This window comes from Pundamilia nyererei, unplaced genomic scaffold (genome assembly GCF_000239375.1).
Source record: "Pundamilia nyererei isolate P.nyererei 1_Seehausen unplaced genomic scaffold, PunNye1.0 scaffold00065, whole genome shotgun sequence".
Lineage (NCBI taxonomy): Eukaryota > Metazoa > Chordata > Actinopteri > Cichliformes > Cichlidae > Pundamilia > Pundamilia nyererei.
Genome location: NW_005187466.1, coordinates 1,958,612 through 1,969,319, shown reverse-complemented (window position 1 = coordinate 1,969,319; position 10,708 = coordinate 1,958,612).

The following is a 10,708-nucleotide window of genomic DNA, read 5'->3' as shown; positions in this document are numbered from 1 at the left end:
AAAATTGCAGAAGGAATACTGCCAGACAGACAAGGGCCATTTAACTTGTACCAGACGACGCTAAATACACTCTAGTGTCCATGAAAACAGGCGGTTTAGAGTGTGATTTAGGTCTGCATGGTGCACAAGATAGTTTTTCAAGTGTAAACAATTCAATAATAGAAGAGAAATCCCTTTCCTCTGGTTTTAATTTTGTACATCTATAAAAAGGATTAGAAGGGATTTTAGGAGACTTGGTGAATTTGAATCAGAAAATAAATCTCTTTTTGTTTTTATGAGACATCTTGCCTTTTCCAGAGGAATACCACCAAACCCTAAAAGGGTTGGCTTTTTAAAACAAAGTTGCATAACTTTAATTTATTTCTCAACCTACTTTTGCAACAATCTGGGATGACTAAGTGTTGTTTTCAGGGAGAATACCGTACTTTTAAAGAATTTACAATGTTAAGGACAGACCAGACTATATTTGTGACCATTAACAACTCTTCTCAAAGATCATAAATAAAACCAATGTGACATGCACAACAGTAGGCGTTAAAACCACAACTCTAAAGGCCATCTAAGGGGAGTTTACAGTTGTTGATTTTGCACTTTGCACTTTGACCTTTCACCTTAGGCTACATCCACACTAGCCCGGATAGATTTGAAAACAGCGTTTTCGTCTGAAAACGCTCCACGTCCACACTATCGTTTTCAGTTGTTTTCAGAGTTGTGCGTCCACATTGAAACGGCCGAAAACGCTTACATTCCAGTACTGTGCATGCGTGAAACGCACGAAGATTTCAGTAGTTTTCACAGGAGCTACAGTATCCAGAGTCGTACGTAGTGAGGAGGTAAAATTATTAACAAGATAATCGACCTCTGTTGGGGTAGCGTTCAGATAGCTGCTCTGCTCTATGTTGGTACAGGGCATTGAAGATGATAACAATGGGTGGATTATATTCTTAAACTTAGTTACAGCGCTTTCAGAGAGACATCTACTGTGATAAAGTCTACTCTCCACTGCTGTGTAATCAATTATTGTAAATGTAAATGTTATCAGGAAATGGTCAGACAGGAGAGGGTTTTCAGGAAACACTGTTAAATGTTCAGTTTCTATGCCATATGTTAAAACAAGATCTAGAGTGTGATTAAAGTGGTGGGTGGGTTCTTTTTCATTTTGAGAGAAGCCAATTGAGTCTAATAACAGATTAAATGCCATGTTGAGGCTGTCATTTTTAGCATCTACATGGATGTTAAAATCACCCACAATAATTATTTTATCTGAGCTCAGAACTAAATCAGAAAAAAGTCTGAGAAATCAGACAGAAACTCTGTGTAAGGCCCAGGTGGACGATAGATGATAACAAGTAAGACTGGTTTCTGAGTTTTACAGCTGGGGTGGACGAGGCTAAGCATCAGGCTTTCAAATGAATTAAAAGTCTGTCTTGGTCTTTGTTTGATTGACAGACTCGTGTGAAAAATTGCTGAAAAATGACTCGGGGGTGTTGATTCATTTAAACTAACATAATCATCCTGCTGCAACCAGGTTTCTGTGGGGCAGAGTAAATCGATTTGTTGATCAATTATTAAGTCATGTACTAACAGAGACTTGGAGGAGAGAGACCTAATATTTAATAATCCACATTTCACTGTTTTACTCTTTGGTTCAGATTTGGATACTGTGTTGTTCTTTCTTTGTGATTTTTTAAGTTTAAGTTGTTTGTTGATGGTTTTTAGTTTGTTTTTTGTCTTTTTGGAAGCTGACACAGTCTCTATAGAGATGGGTTTTTGGGGGGGTAGCAGGAGGAGAGAAGCTGCAGAGAGGCGTGTAAGACTGCAACTCTGCTTCCTGGTCCCAACTCTGGATAGTCATATTTTGGGGGGTTTAATAAATTTGTCCATATTTCTAGAAATGAGAGCTGCTTCATCTAAAGTGGGATGGATGCCGTCTCTCCTAACAAGACCAGGTTTCCTCCAGAAGGTTTGCCAATTATCTATGAAGCCCACATCGTTTCTGGGACACCACTCCGACAGCCAGCAATTTAAGGAGAACATGCGGCTAAACATGTCACTCCTGGTCTGACTGGGGAGGGGACCAGAGAAAACTACAGAGTCCGACAATGAGGTGGAGTTGTTGCTGCGAGTAAAATACAAAAGTACGAAGTTGCAAAAGCGGGGGAGAATTAAAGAATTTGAAGAAAAGCTATCTGAAGCGTGTAAAAACTTTAATAGGGCTGTCAAAATTGAGAGCAAACAAAACAACTGCTGTATAATGCCATCTGCTATCTTAGTTTAATTGGTCACTTGACTGCATCACAAGACTAAAATGTGTTATCGTTTTCAAAAAGTCTCTGTTTTCGCTGTCCACACTGCGACGCGAAAGCACCGTTTTCAAATGTACGTGTTTTCGAGAGCGTTTTCAAAACGCTGCATTTTCCTTGAGAGAAAATGCCGTCTCAGTGTGGATGGGAGGCCAAAACGGAGAGAAAACGATGCGCTTTTAAACGAAAACGCATCAGTGTGGACGTAGCCTTGGTTTTTAAGGTTTAAGGTTAAGTGTTGTAGAAGACTACACCTTACCTTGCAGGCTGCTTTGACATCAACAATAAATAAATAAAACAACAAGACCAACATATGACTACTAACAACAATTTTGAGTTACTCTATCAATCTATCTATGAGTGGAATTACTACATTAAAAGGAAAGAAGAAAATGGAAAGTATGTAATAAATTTGTAATGAATAAATCGAATATATATGCAAAAAAAGCCCATCGCAAATTGTGATTTTATATTAGATTATGAAAATTCAGAATTTATAATATTGAGGAAATTTGCCCAGTATGTTGAGAAAACCCACTACAGGGCTTCTAGTGTCAGGATTTTCTTTTTCAATGTCCAGTTTTAAAAAGCCTACAGCATGATCTTCTTGTACAAGTATTAGTTCATGCATAGAAATGAACAACTTGCCTGAAGCTGTATGTGCTTTCTTTCAATTTCACGTCACTGGGACTGTGTTTATTGCATTTTCAGCTATTTTGATGAATCTATTCTGTTTGAGTAGGAGAAGAAATGATGCTTTACAAACAATGTTATGCAATACGCGTAACTCATGTGGAGAAGTGGAGCATTGTGTGTGTGCTTCTACACCACATAATGAATCCTGCATCACTGTCTAGAAACTATATTTGGACTTTCTATTTTGCATTTTCATCTATCATATTTTAAACATCCATTGCTCCGTAAGTACGGAAGACAGTGAGATTAGAGCGTTATTCACATTTTACGGTTTTAACGCCAATACCGCAAGACAAATACAGACTGTAGTGCGTGGAAGATAGGCCTCAGATGATTTCTAAATTAAAAGCTGCATGAAAGCAGTGTGTTTATTTTGAATGATATGTAGTCCTTTGTGTAGTCAGCAGATAGTCAAACTTTCCAGTGATTTTTTTTTGTGACATAAGAGTTATGGCCGTAAATAACAATGTATAACCCTGCATTACATCAGCTATGTTATGTCACCCTGGATTTCTTGGAAATTCACTTGTGTGTGTATCTGTGTAATGCAGGCTGGGCAACCAGACAAGGCATCTCATCCCTCAGCTGTTCATAGCAGATTGCTGTATCTCCCTGACCTTGAATCTGCAGGTGATCTCTTGCTGTTGAAAGGCAGTTCTTCTTCCCCACTGTCCCCAAGTACTTAGACATAAGTAAGAAATAATTGTCCAATCTTTGGGGTTCTTGCTCTAATACATTAAGCACATTACCTTACACTATAAACCACCATAAGTTACATGTTGTTTTGAACAAAAAATCCAATGAGTAAAACTGAATTAAAAGAATTAATTGATTTTAGTAAATTAATCCTCACAGATCAGATACTTATACTGCAAAATCTCCAGTGCTGACACTAGAAAGTGTCTGTATGTGTCCACTCCTTTGAGTGTTAAGTTAACACTTTTGACAGCGTTATATTTCTAACAGTAACCTAGTCAGTGTTAAAGATTAACAATGACTAACATTAGCAGTGTTGTTTTTCTAACACTGAAATATTACTAGCATTTTTAGTTATTTTCCACTTTCTAGTGTCAATTTAACACTGGAGATTTTGCAGTGTAGGAACATGAACTTTACAGATGTACAAATGTTTTTGTTTTACTTTTCATATATTTGATAAAATAATTCAATATGTTTTTGGAGGTTTATCACACAAATCTAAAAAAGCTACGCTTGGCTGCTCCCTTGTCACAAGAGATCACCACAACAGGTACATCAGATGCCCTTCCTGATGCAACCCCCAAAGGAGTTTATGTCTCCAGCTGGAATCAAACCAGCAACCTTTTATTGGTCACAGTCACAGTTTTTAATCTGTGTCTGCCTTATTTTAAATTGGTATACGATGGAGCCCCTTGACACATATCATATCAAATTAAGCAGCATCGTTTACAATACACAATATATGCCCCAACTTTCAGATAAACTTGCTCTTTAATTTAGGCGACAATTAAGGTTAGGGTTAGGTGAAGTTAATTAATGAATTCCATCTATCCATCCATCTGTCCATTTTCTTATAGTTGCCCTTTTTTGGGTCATAGGGTGTCACACTGAGATTGAGACATTGAGAATTGGGCAGAAGCTGTGCTTAAAATGGGCTACCAACCAGGAAAAAGCATAAGAAAGAAGGTTTAAGGTATTATACTACCTACTGAGGAGAAGGTTCATAAAGGAAAGGGAACAGTTAATGCTTAGGCTTCAGAATTTTCCTTAACTTGGCCCTTCTCTAAAAACCTTTGTCCAAATTCATATTTTTTTAAGGGGGCATCATGTACAACATAACTTATGTAAACACAGACACTGACGCATTCTGCTTTTATTCTACATCTGAGTAAATAGCTAATTTTACTTTAAAGTCATGCGTACACACACACACTCACATTTTGGGAGTCCCACCGCAAGAGTGAGGGACCAAATGAGACAAGACCTATCATGTCTCCTCTCGCTGAGAGCAGACATTGTTGACTCACTGTAGTCTAGAGGCGCTTAGCCTGCGTCCAACCACAGTTATGCACCGTCTGACCAGAGCCTTGAAGCAAGGGTGTGCAGACTCTCACACATCCTTGAATGCATGTAAACACTACGCAAAGAGACACACATGCATACAGGTGCACATAAAAGACAGTTTTACTCTTCTGCTGCTCTGTGGTTTGTTTTTCAGTCCCCTCATTGGTCACACCTGAGGACTAGAACACTTTCTGTTGGTCTATATTTTCTTTTGTGCTGCTGAAGTTTTGAACTGAAAGTTAATTAGTTCATATATGCACTGTTATGTGAAACAAAATGTTTATGCCTTCATAATTAATGTACATCTGTCAGACATTTGCTTAAAGATGATCTAAAAGCCACTTGATTTATCGTGTGATGCCTCACACCTCTGTTACATTGACCCAAGTGTTTTCTGGCCCAGAAAACAAGAATACAAATATTACTTACATGCTGCAATAACAATGAAATACAGTTTAGCTGATGTATATAGTTTTATGTATAACTTTGATTGAAACCAGTTTTCTTAGGTGTGTGCAAGATGTCAGAAAAGTTAGACTAAAATAATTATGGTATTCAGTGTCTGCAGCACTTCAGTACTACTCTCTACCAAAGAGCTTTTTAACAAGATGTAATAATAAGTATAATAAATTATAAGAAACAGTGTTCATAATAAAGGATCAAATCATTTTCATGATGTGAGAACAACGTGGCAATATGAAAAGAACTTCTTCTGTTTACCTCTCTGGCCCACAGCTATGCTGTTTTAGATTACTCTGATTGCTATGTGTAGTGTGTTGGTTTCGACTATAGCAGGCAGCTGTTTTACTGCTGTGCATTTAGGAGCCTATAAGATAAATATAGCTTCAGAATTTGTAAGATACCAAAAAATAGAGCAAAAATGAGTTAAATATCTGACTTGCATTGACCAGCAGGCAAGAGATAGTAACGTCTTGTTGCCATATTAATATAAAACTTGTATTAAGAGGCCACAAAGAAAATTCTAGCAAACTTTTTTAAAGAAAATAAACAAGCAACCAAAAACAATAGTCCATATGCAGATAGATGGTAGCTATGTCCTTCTGTAGATTCAAAAAAGGCCTTTTTTTCTTTTTTAGCTGAACTTGACCATAGTTGACGATGGAACTTCTCAGCTGAAGGTAGCTTAGTTATTAATATGATATTGTGATATTAAAGGGAAAGCTAAATTTGGAGAGTGGCACAACAGTGCAGCGCACCTTTACTTCAACGCTGTGTGTTTGCATGTTCTCCCTGAGTTTGTGTGGATTCACTTTGGGTACTCCTCCTTCCTCCTACAGTCCAAAGACATGCATAGGGTTTAACTGGTGATTCTAAATTGGCGACAGACTGGCAACCTGTTCAGGGTGCCCCACCTCACACAATATAGTGTTATGGTTCAAAATATTGGGGATGGAGACAAGAGAAAAAACCACAATAACAACACTGGTCCGGCCGGGTCAAGTCAAACGATGATTTTAATGATCACACACGTGGGAGATGGAAACTGAATGCAGACAGCCTCTGATCTCAAAATGGTGGAGGATTACTCAAACTCTTATAGCCTCTGGTGCCCCCACCTTGTCATAAAAGCCTAAACATTCACATGCTTTCTCTCACACAGCGCCTAAGCTACGACCTTGGCTCCCCGTTTTATCTGCTCCTGCTGAGATGGGGCAGAAAACTCCAGCATGCTCTGTTCTCTTCTAATCAGACAAATAAGGCGATGACTCTCTGCAAACAGTATTTCTTTTAACATCATAAAACAATATCATTCATCCACAATAAATCAGCAGTCTAATGTAATGCAAATCAGTTTAACTAATGCAATAGTTATCAGCTTCTTCTAATTCAGGAGAATAATGCAAACTAAAACTACATAATAATTCACAATCTTTAATTAGGGGTATAACATGGCATAAAATAATATTATAACGTAACAATAGTAACTGGGGTAGCCTCCACTGCCCCCCAACCTTGAACTGGATAAGTGGAAGCTGGATGGATGGAATTAGTTTGAGCTGTGAGAAACCCCAAAGCTTCATATACTGTCTTTTAACACAGCTGAATGCTGAACATGAGTAAATACCACCCACCTGATATAAAATGGATATATAAAATGATATAAAATGGCCACATAATTAAACAGAAGTTTAAACCTCAATATAATTTAAACTCGTGAATTTCTATAAAAATTCACCCCTCCATAAAAGTCATAAAATTAAAAACGGTTTTATTTTCTTTACTTGGCTGTAACTTTGGGCATTTTAACATGGGTGTCTATGGCTTTGGAGGCAGCTTCGAGAAGTCAATCCTAGCAGTTCTAAACTGGCTTTATTTATCAGCCCTGGAGGTTCCCACATTATCGAGATAAAACAGGATATTAACTTGTATCCTTTAGTAACCAACTCCAAAAGATCAGCACAAAATTATACTAATGCAGGACAGATTTAGGCTATAGTGTAAATTCACAAAGAAATAAATACAATTATATTTCAACTATTAAAAAAAAGAAATGACAAAATCAACCCAGGACCTGTTTGGGTTTGTATTCCTAGGAAAGTTGCTCACTTTAATCTAGCCTCACTCACACCTATGGCCGACACACCAGCAGAAAGGACAAAGGCAAACCACATTTACCGACGTGCAGCCACACATATGTAGCCACCCACAGTCAGACAGACAGATAGGGAAACACATAACCGGGCGTCTCACCACAAACACACACACAGACAAAACCGACACACCCCACCATTCACTATCCTGGCCTTGTTTACTCATGACCATCGCAGCTATGCAGCAGCCGACCTCATCATTCCACAGATTCCTCTGTCCTAACTATTTGATGTGCTTTGTCAAAGTAGTTCTTTTTTACTCATCAAAAGCAGGAAACATTTTACTAAATAAAAGTACAAAGTAATATCATGAAGCGGAATAACAGTGACAGGTGGTGGGTTAGGCCTAGACCACAGGCTATTATGATTTAAGGCGGTGACTTTCACAATTCTTTTATTTTATTTACAATAAAAAAAATTTAAAAAATGCTGGGAAGGCCTCACTGAAGTGCATATCAACAAGTTGAAACTGCCATGGAATCTGGGACCAGCTGGAGAGGACAGATTGCTTAAATGTCTTAATCTGTGCAACACTGCCATCTGTTGACTATCAGCAACATCTCTAGTTGCTCCTGAAAACCCCTAATTTTTGTCGCTTGAATGTTTAGTCTTGAATTCTGTGTCACTTCCGGCTGCTCCCTTATATAACAAGCCTAAACAAAAGGCAAACTCATGATTTGTTTGACGCAGAAAAAATGAGCATGTGCGACCAGAAGGTAATTTTCTCTTCTCTATTTACTTTTTTCTTTAAATACTTGTTTTCCTCCCACAGGGCAAAGATACGTAGGCCGAGTGAACTGGTTGAACTCTAAATTACGTGTTTAGTGTGGATTTGTTTGTGTTGTGATATAATCCTGCGACAGGCTAGTGACTAGTTGCCCAGAATGCTGACCCTGTGAACCTGCACAGCAATAAGCAGCTAGTGACTCAATGGAGGATTATACAACAGATCACTTTGAGTCCTTCCTGGTCATGCTGAAGCAAACACCGAGAACGAGGAGGCACAACAACCAAATAAGACTACATTTTATAATGTATCTTAGTTTCTCAGTTATCTTGATGAACATATTCAGGCTTTCTTCTTGCACCAAAGAACTGCCTGCAGCTTTGTGCTGAATATTTTAGGTATAATGATTTTTAATAAAGTACTTCAAAGCTCATTGTGTTTTCTTAATATGAGCTGGTATCTTTGTAAGCTAAGCAATATTTTAATAAAATATTCTAAACTGCTCATGCTGACTGCAAGCCTCACATTAAAAATCAACAAACCAAACCTTCAGACAAGGTAGCTTCATTGATGATCCTCTGCTTCCAGACCTTTATCCAAGTCAAGAGAATTTCTGATTTCTAGTACTGACAAAAATCATTACAGAAAATGTTAATATAAATCAGTTCTCTTTAATGTTCTTGCTATTGTTTTAATAAAATGATTGTTAAAAAGCATGCCATCCTGTGACGAACCTTTAAGGATATTTTGATCTGTGTGCAAACAAAGAGACATGTTTGGATATGGAAAAATACATGCACTATAATTTTGCACGGGGGCAGAAGGGAAGAAATTGGTTGGCTAAATGGTAAAAGACAAAGTGTTACATAAGGAAACACAGAGGTCTTTAGCTCATTTTCTAGTAGTTATTCTGACATGTTCTTCTCTCTGATCTTTATTTTAAAGAAAATTCGGTTTTATTTCAGTTATAGAAACTATTTTTTCAAAAGGAAATAAGGCAGATATAGTTATGATTGACAGATCAAAGGAAACTTAATCTCTAAGGTGTTCTTTGTTTCCAAAACAGTATTGCAGTGGATTGAACAAAATAAACTTTTTGTTCAGCCCCTTTTCTGTCAGTTCTTCCAGAGGTTTCTTCCTGTTACAAGGGAGTTTTTCCTTTCCACCGTTGCCAAGTGCTTGCTCATAGAGGGTCATCAGATTGTTGAGGTTTTCTCTGTACTATTGTAGGGTCTTTACCTTACAGTATAAGCTGTCTTGAGGTGGCGATGCTACTGTGATTTGTCACTATATGAATTAAATTGAATTTAAATTCATTTTCCATGTTCTCCATGTGCCTGTGTAGGTTTCCATCGGGTACTCCAGTTTTCTCCAGCAGTTCAAAGATATGCTCATGTAGTAAGTGTTTTTCTGTCTCTATATATTTGCCCTGAGTAGGAGTGGTAATCAGCTGGGATAGGCTTAGATAGGCTGGGATTGTATTGTATTTTAACACTGTTGTATTGCTACTTTCACTTACTGCATATTAGTATTTCATACTCTTTTAGTATAACACGCACAGCAAAAACAGCCTGAAACAGCCAAGCTAGTTTCAATGCCATTTGGAAGAATTTTCTGAATTTTTATTTTTATTTTTTAACCACAGCAGTCCTGCTTAGAGAGTCATATGAAGGCTGAGGTGAGGGGACAACTCACAAGAATCACTATTCCTCAAAAATTATTGGACACATTGTAGTGAAACAAGGTTATTTTGTCCTGAACGTGGCTGTTCAGAAACCTCTTTTACTTCTCAGTTTATTTTACTAATTAGTTTGTGCAACACGCCCAACCAATTATAGCAAAACCTATAAATATCTTTCTGTGCTTCACACATTAGAATAACCAGCAACCAACTGTAATGGGTTAATGCCACGTCCTGACTTTTAAATATAATAAAATGGCATGATCAATATTTGCGACCTTCAAAATAGGTATCATGATCAAAATATAACACTTTACTGTTTAGGCAGCTATCTTGTCAACAAGTCTGATCATCAGCCAGACTGTGTTACAACAAAAAAAGCTGACTGGTTTTTATTTTCCTCAATTTAACTTATTATTCCAAAAACTTCAAAAACGTAGTTTTTAGTTTAATTTTAGTTCACCTAATTCAGAAACATGATGGTTGACAGAGAAAATATTCCTCCTGCCAGGGAGGGAAACTCGATAGGTGGTGTTAACACATCCTAAACGGTAGTTGGCGCCCGCAATTAAATAAACGAAGAAGAAGAGCAGACGTCCGTTACGTGCAGTTACTGGCGTTCAATGTCAGTTTGATGCATGTTTTT